This window comes from Triticum urartu, chromosome 1A (assembly GCF_056163025.1).
Source record: "Triticum urartu cultivar PI428250 chromosome 1A, HENAU_Tu73, whole genome shotgun sequence".
In the NCBI taxonomy this organism is placed as follows: domain Eukaryota; kingdom Viridiplantae; phylum Streptophyta; class Magnoliopsida; order Poales; family Poaceae; genus Triticum; species Triticum urartu.
The window spans coordinates 221,668,774-221,677,360 of NC_141873.1; the positions used below are offsets into that span (position 1 = coordinate 221,668,774).

Genomic DNA, 8,587 nt, shown 5'->3' on the forward strand with positions numbered 1-8,587 from the left:
ATCTTTGCATCTGGGACCAAAGGAATTTTGTGATCACAAGCTCTAACTGGAGGAAGAGTTGTAATTTCTTGGAAAACATCTTTATACTCCTCCAACAGTGTTTGGATGTTTTTAGGTGGAACTTGCTTCAAGGTTTCTTCAGGAGCAGAAGGTCTGATCAACAGAAATGCTCCACCCACAGCATCATCGAGAACTCTATGGAAGTTGCAAGCACTGGTCACTTCCACATGAGAAGGAAGGGTTTCATCTAGCAATGTCACTCTCTGTCCATTTGCTAACTTAATTTCCATGTACATTTCCTCATAATCCATGAGTATAGGACTGACTGTGCATAACCAATCAGCTCCTAATATCATATCATAACCTTGCAATTGAAGAACTCTGAAGTCAGACTGTAATTCATTTCCTTGAATATTAAATGTACAGTCCTTGACTACACTTTCAGTCCATAAATAGCCCCCATTAGCAACCACCACTCTTACTTTAGTTGTAGGTTGCAACACACACTTAGTCCTCTCAGCCAAATTTGCAGAGATAAAAGTGGCAGTACTACCACTGTCCACTAATGCCATTGCAGTGCAGTTGTTGATCTGAATAGCTATTGTGAAGGTATATTTCTTGATGCTCAAACCCATTACAGCATGCATTGAAATTTCCAACTATTGCTCAGGGGGTTCAGGGGGAGGCTCATCCCCATCTTCATCATAATCTGTAAAATATATTATATCGGCATGATCTGGTATTTGAGTTTGGAGTGCTTGCACTTGGTTCTGCTGGCTCATTTTACACACTTTTCTATGTCCAGGAAACCACTTTTCATTGCATTTATAGCAAACTCCTTTCTGTCTGGCCTGTTCAATAACAGCAGAGGGAGAGATGTTTTGAGGTCTGTTGGGAACAAACTGCACTTGTCTTTTCACAGGCAGATGTTGTTGTTGCTGGAAAACAGGCCTTTTTGGGGGCTGAGCTTGTTCCAATCTCCTAGCCAACCAAATGGCTTTTTGCAAATTAGGAGGCTCATGACATTGGATATAATGTTGTATGCTGTCAGTGAGGCCAAATATGAAACTATTCATGTAATAAGAATCAGGCAAAGCTGGGTTATCTCTTCTCATAAGGTTCATGCTGTGTTCAAATTGTAGGACATATTCCTTGACAGAACCTGTCTGAGTGAGAGCATGGGAGTTTCTGACATTATCACAAATGGAAGTTTCTGAAAATCTATCTCCCACATATCTGCAAAATCGATACCAAGGCATTGTAGCAGCAATGTAACCAGTGCCTCTCCACCACTCCATTGCTGGCCCTTTGAGGTAAGAAACTACTATTTCTATTTTAGTTTCAGGTGGTGTCCTAGCAGCGTCAAAGTATAGATCCATGGTCTGGATCCATGAATCAGTGTTTTCTCCTTCAAACTTAGGAATATTCATCTTAGCAGGCTTTACTAATGTTTGGGCTTTTTGAGTCCTTCTGTGACCCCCATCGCAGATTTCTCCATCTTGTTCCAGATCTACCAGTTGATTGTCAGCAGGAGCCTGCAAAACAGGTTCTGTTCTCCTGAGCAACTGGCTGCTGCTTGGCAGCTCCAAAATTAGGATGCCTGTAGGGCTGCTTCTGAGTTCCATCTAAATTTAATTCCTTGCCAGTGTGAACGTCATGGAGTACAGCAGAGCCTAAGGCATTGGGTGAATGAACTAGTTTTGCAGGGTTTCTCAAGGGAGCTTGGGGAGTAATTTGGTGAACACTGCCTTGACCGGCTGGAGGTGTGTTCGGTGGTTGCTCCTGTGTGGTAAGGGCAGTAATGAGGTGAGTGAGGGAAGACTGCATCTCCAACAGAGATTTCTGCACATCCGCGAAGTTTTTGTTGACAACAGACTGAAATTCCTGAAATTCCTTTCTATCCAGATCTCTATCATGCTGCAAGGCCTTGATGTCCAATTGAAGGGAATCCATTTCCAACTCCTCAGTTACTTGGGATTCCGAAGGTTTGACCATCAGATCGAAAAGGTTTTACACAAAGCAAGGAGCTTCGACACCAATTCGAACAAGAACTGAACGAACACCACAAGCAGGGGATTTTACCACAGCAGAGCTGCAACCCGAGCTTGAAGTATACGTTCCTGCCGCCGCCAGCACCGCCGCCACGCCACGCCGCCGCTGGTGTTCTAGAAGGGTGGGTTGGGTGGGATTTTAGACTGGAGAAGAGTTCTGCAGCAACCACGGCCACCAACGCCGCCCGAGTACGCTGCCGCCGGAGATCAAGATGACAGAGGAATTTTACCAGGGCCAAGACCCCAACCTACTTCGATCCCGATCTCACACGCCTCCGAGGATCGCTGGCTCTTGATACCAATTGTTAGACCCAAATTGCAGTGCGAGGTCACTAGTCGAATTCAGAGTGGAACAGAGGAAATTCAGAGGGAAATCGCAGGGGCCAATTGCTAGGGTTTGCACCGCCACAGCGGACGATAGCGAGCCAGCCGGAACACGGCGGCCTAGGGTTCAACCCTCTACAACTTTTCTGCCCCAACTCGGGCTAGTCCTGGGTTTAAAGCCATTACAATTTACTGAAGGTAAAAACAGAAAGGGATAAGCGACAGGCAAAGGTGCCGGAAAAGTAACAGTGACTAGACGAAGGCCGATAGCCGTTGGATCCATGATCGACGACGGGGACGAGCTCCTCCAGGCGCGAAGCGGTACGCGAGCGGCTGGCTGTAGGATGACGATCCGACGACGAAGAATTGATCTTACTGTCTGAACTTCAGTCAGGGGCCTGACAGGTGGGAGACAAGCGGTGGAGCGGAAGGGTGCGAGGGAGAGGAGCGGGAGAACGAAGGCAGAGCTGGTCCAGGGACCACACAGCCATGCTCTCCGACGTGCCCACTTCTTCTCCTTTGTCTTCCCAGCATCTGTTTTCTTTCTCTTCCCCTTTGTCTCTTCTCCTTTGTTTCTCCCCTGATGCAGTAGACCATTAAAGATTTGGGAGCTACTCGGGGTTGGAGCAGCAAGCCATGGCGAACTACCTGGACGCGTGGACCAAGCACATGAATGGATAGAGAGAGAGAGAGACCACATAAACCAGAAGAGGTGGTAGCAGGCTGGAGGACGGTGGTGTGGAAGCAGAGGAGAGGAAGGCAGGGACCGACCATGGCCGCCGAGGTGGTTGCGCTCTCACCAGTGTCCCACCCGCTGTCCCTCTCCTCCAGGCCCGCCCGCCTTCTCCTCCTCCCGCGCCCATCGCGTTGCCCGTCACGGCGTGCGCTTCGGGCCACTGCCGCCAGGCGCTCCTCCTCCTCCGGCCGCGTGCCACCGAGCAGCAAGGAAAGGTGCAGCAGCATGAGGACAAGGTGGTGAACGGCAACGTGCTCCCCTATTGCAGCATCAATGGCAAGAAGAAGAAGAACATCGGGGAGATGGAGCAGGAGCTCCTACGAGCCCCGCGAGTGCGTACATCTGATTCACCTTTTTCATGTCTCGATCGATTACTCTACTCTTCTACTACGATCAGAAGGCCATCATGTACAAATGTACTCTTGTGCAGTCCTCCTACTATGATTAGAAGGCCATCATGTCCAACGAGGAGTTTGACAACCTCAAGGAGGAGCTCATGTGGGAAGGCAGCAACATCGTCATGCTATGTAGGAGCTTACTAAACTGATTACAAACCTCTGTTGTATGATTGAAATTTCCAACTATTGTATGATTGAAATTTCAAACCTCTGTCCATTTTCCTGGTGTTTTCAGGCATCGATGAGTAGAGGCTGTTGGAAGCCTCCATGGCCTACATCGCCGGCAACCCCATCATGTCCGACGCCGAATTCGACGAGCTCAAGATCAGACTCAAGGTAGCCCCAACCTAGGATATGATTCCATAGCGTTTCAGTTTTGAATGAGATAAGGAAATGCCAACAAAAATTCAGTTAAACATTCAAAACCACACACTGTCAGACATACTCTGCTCGTCAGGGTATTATGCTCCTCGTGTCCTCCGTGTAACGTAATGGTAATGCATACATTTCAAATGATGTTCTCGTGATTGAGTTTTCCCTTCTGGCTGCTGCCTTTACTAGGAAGACGGAAGCGACATCGTGACGGAAGGTCCGAGGTGCAGTCTACGGAGTCGGATGGTGAGTGTGATCCAAAATCATACAGTGGAGATACTCTGTTATAACATTTCCATTATGTTATATGTTTGCATTGATTCACATTCAAGTAACCCCCCATTGCCATATGCAGTATGTCTGAAATTAGTGAACAAACCCACTTTACATCATGTGCCAAACTCTGAAATTAAACCACCAAAAATGCTGCTGCGATTTTACACTTATTTCACCACTCGTATATGGTAAAAGTAAGTGCCGGCCTCCTTGTGGCTCTACTCTGAACATAAAGAAACATGGCGCAGATTTACAACGACCTGACCGTTGACTACCTGAAGATGTTCCTGTTAAATGTTCCAGCAACTGTGGTTGCTCTAGGAGTATGAGTTCATCCATTCACATTCACTTCTTGCACACATTTCAAGTTGGCACAAGTCCTTTGGTTAACGGTTATTCTTGTTGATCTGCTGATAATACACTATGCCTTTGCCTCTTGTGTATTCTAACAGGGGAACAATGCTGATGGGACTTCCAAGATATAGAGAAATCAAATGTTAAAAGGAGGTAACTTTCGATCTATTTAGTGTATGATGTTATATGAAAGCCACATCTTTATTCAGAACCAATATCTAATTCTGTGTGTTCTATTTGTATTCAGCATATCAAAAATAGTACTATTATCTGAGTGATACTATCAGTTTGGGTCTAGCGCCGAACTCCTGCAGGCGTAGTTTAGATATCCATCTCTGTTTGCTTTATTTCACTGGATTTCTTGCCGTGTTTTTTTGATTGGAAATTTCTTGCCGTGTTTGCAAGATTTTCTGGGTGTATTTTTCTTTGCAAGTGCACATGAGATGTTTGTTGGAATGTTTGTGTACAAGTATTTGGTAGTCTGAAGAATTTAGCACTCTATAAAATTTCATGTCCATTTTTCAAACATGCAAAACTCAAGACTATGCACGCTGGCTCCATTTATTTGCACATTACAGATTCCTCAAAAGGAGCAGAGACAATACCCTGATATGCATTGTCTTAGCTATTACCATGTAGTTGAAGTGAGCGTTCACTTTTGCCTAATCTATTTATTATATGAAGTTAAGTTTCAACGCATTCTTATGCACTAGTGTACTTTTAACTATAGAAAGCAAAGGAACCATACATATACTCATGTGAGCTGCTCACATGGGGAACATGTATATGTTGCACTGCTCATGTCTTTTCTCTCTCCCAGCCCCCTCCCAAAAATCTATTTTGGTGGTGATTCAGTCTTGATCCGTATTCACTATATCATCAAAGATGATTTTATTCTTAGTTGCTTTTGCAGGGATCCTCCATATCAAGGGAAGAGCAGGGTAGTGTGGGCAAGGGAAGAGGACAGGGACAGGGAAGAAGTGAACTGAGGGGAAGAGCCTCTTTATTCTCTTGCTTTCTATATGTACCAGCGGAAGCTCCTCCTCCCTCTCTCCTTTTGATTATGCCTGCCCACACTTTCATGTCTCTTCACTCCTTCTATTTCTCTAACATTTTCCTGAATGTCATGATTGTCACAATTGTTCAGGTTTATGAAAGAAAAAGAAAAGAAATTAGATGCAGTAAAATTTTGGTGAAGAACAATGTTCCATAGCTTGTGAACATGTTGGTCCTTCGATTTAATTTTTTCAAAGATTTGTGGTCCATGTATGCTTTCGATATTCAATCACTTTATCTGTTTACATTTTCATTACTGCATATAGTATGTGATTATTCAGAAAAGTAACAAACATTAATCATTTTAAACATGCGTTGCACTTTGTTACTCCATACTAATTTACTTACATGCACACAATTCTATAAATTGCTCATTTGTTTTATAGGACTGCTGGCCCACCATAGTATATAGAAGAATGAGGAGGCATTATTATTGCTGATGATGAATCTGAGGTTTAAATTAAATATGTTCCTGAATATAAGGAATCAAACTTCTAGAATTTATATGCTCAAATGTATCTTTTGTTTTTCATATTATAGAGACACAGGAAAATCGAAGACGATTGTAGAGACACAATCCTCATGTGTGTGCATCCCAGTTAATTTTGCTTCGTTCATTCATCATTTTCTCTGAAAAATGATTCAGTATGGTATGGTCGTGCAGAACTTGTTAGTGCTAAGGAATCTCAAGACCAACCTGGCAGCCGCTCAGTTTGATCCCATTATGAGTGGCCCTACTCTGAATTATCTCCCTTTTCTCTGAAAATTACACTACTAAAAGGAAAAGTTCAATTACCATTTGTAATGGAAATTAACTTCCACATGGTGTCATATTTTACATTAAAGGCAGTGTAAAGAATATTACTTCTGTTGGATGTTACATGCCTTACAAAAGGAAACACCAGTAGAGTTGCATTTGTGATCCTTCTTTTATTGTTTAGACACTTCTAAATAATAGCCATATGCTGACCATTCTCTTCTGTTTTTCTTTCATCTTTGTTTGCTAATTAAATATTTTCGCTGTCAACCTAACTTTCAATGAGAATTTCATCAACCTAGTTTTTGCTTCAATACATTATTAGTATTGCTTGATTTTATTCTCATATGGAAACACCTCACACTAATTCACTATCTGGTTGTTCATACAAATGAATACATATTTTTACTGATTGTTTGTTTGTCAGACAGATTGCTTCTCGTTTGGCTAACATCACTGCCACATTTGACTCCACTAGATTGCTTCCTACAATGTGGTGGTGATATTAGCAAAGCAGTCATCTATGATTCATTGTGTTAGTTCATCTATGTTTGAATAACTTAGTCGAGTTTAGATCAAGGTGTGGTCTAGCGAGAAAAGTTGCATGATGACATTAGGTTATTCCCAGGTTAATCTTCACTATTTTCTTCTCTGTACACAGCTCATCAAAACTGAATCAAGAGGCCTCACATATGTTTAGATGGTGTGTGTGTGAACATGGTTTAAACTATGATGTTTCTTGGAGGGAGCAAATTAACCTTTTTCATTTCATGGTTTATTAACTAAAATATTGATTGGTGACGCTGATGCCTCTACTTACTCATGATTAGTAAAACTAATAATGATCTCTGAAAGCAAGTACCGGATTAAAGAAAACATATAGAGTTATAATCAGCCAATTTTAAATGTGATTGTTTGTAGGCGTGTTAAGCTAAAACTGGTATATCAATGTTGAAACTGCCTCTTACATTGTTCCTTGAGATTGGAATTTGTTTTTGTGCATGCAGGATCAAATTTCTTCTTCCAGAACTTATTATCACACAATTTTAGTTACTTCCTCCTTCAAGTTTTATGTGTATTTACATTTTGTTCATTTGTGAAGAAGAGTCCGTGGAATTCCAGGAACAACTCCGTTGACATATAGTACTTCTAGGTACTGTCAGACAGACATTGTAATAACTAGTTCCTTTATTACTTGTACAACTATCTGTTCGGTTCAAGTTTGGAAACTTTCACATGGTTGAAAAGATCATGTAACTGAATTTATTATTGACATGTTAACAAATATGACCGTTTGATTAGTGCGCATAATCTTGCCTCAAATACAACAGCTTGATTAGTACGCACAATTCCGCCTCAAGAGGTGCCACCAGGTGGCGCCCCAACCACTAGTGCTGATACATAAGTGGCAGAAACGCGAGCAAACTGAGGCCCCAAAACTACATGTAGCAGTAGGAGACTGATTGTGCATTGTGGACGTCTCCAGCAAACAACAGCTCCCACTACGTCATAAAGTGAGAAGACAGGTCTTCAGGAGCCTGGCCACTTTCAGCCTGGGTCCGGCCACAACAGTAGTGGTGGGTCTCTTGACAATTGTTCCAGTTCTTGAGCCACCTTTTGTAGATGAAGCTTGACACGGTCGAAGGATAGCATCTCCCATAACATAAGGCTCATCGTGGTCTTGCCGTCTTGCGCCAAATAGCCTGCAAAGCAGACCACGTGGTGTGGTTGAAAACCATCTCATTTCTTAAATTCCAGATAGCCCAAAGGCCAGCTGCATGAATAATATTAATAGCAGCAAAACTATCACCCCTAGACCAGCAATCTGAGAAGGACATCATATTGATCTCTCCTCTAAAACCAGTTAACTTGGCAACAGTTCTCCAGAACTCCAAGGAAACAACACAACTAAAAATAGATGGTGGTAGGATTCAAGTTCAGTGCAGAAAACACAGGTAGGATCAGGGACTTCCTGTCTTTTCTACAGATTATCTTTGGTCAATAGCTTGTTGTTAGCGAACAACCAGAGAAATATATGGTTCCTAGCAGGGATTTTAATAGACCAGACAGCTGGGGTATTCACAGGGAGCACCCCTCTGAAGTTTACTATTTTATAAAAGGATTTCACAATATATACTCCTCTAGAATTGAGGTTCCAGACTAAAGTGTCTTCCTCGTTGGAAAGGATAATAGATTTAGCAATCTCAAGCAGTTCAAACCACAACATTAGAAGATTTTCAAGGAAGCATCCCCTAAAGGTAAT

General features: G+C 42.7%; 1 pseudogene across 1 annotated transcript; it reads left to right on the top strand.

Moving 5' to 3' along the window:
• The first annotated feature begins 2,804 nt into the window (after positions 1-2,804).
• Positions 2,805-7,575, top strand: LOC125555072 (PGR5-like protein 1A, chloroplastic; annotated as a pseudogene). Its single transcript, XR_015600095.1, has 6 exons — positions 2,805-3,443; positions 3,542-3,638; positions 3,745-3,845; positions 4,071-4,127; positions 4,610-4,664; positions 5,425-7,575. The product of XR_015600095.1 is annotated as a PGR5-like protein 1A, chloroplastic (transcript).
• Positions 7,576-8,587: the final 1,012 nt, after the last annotated feature.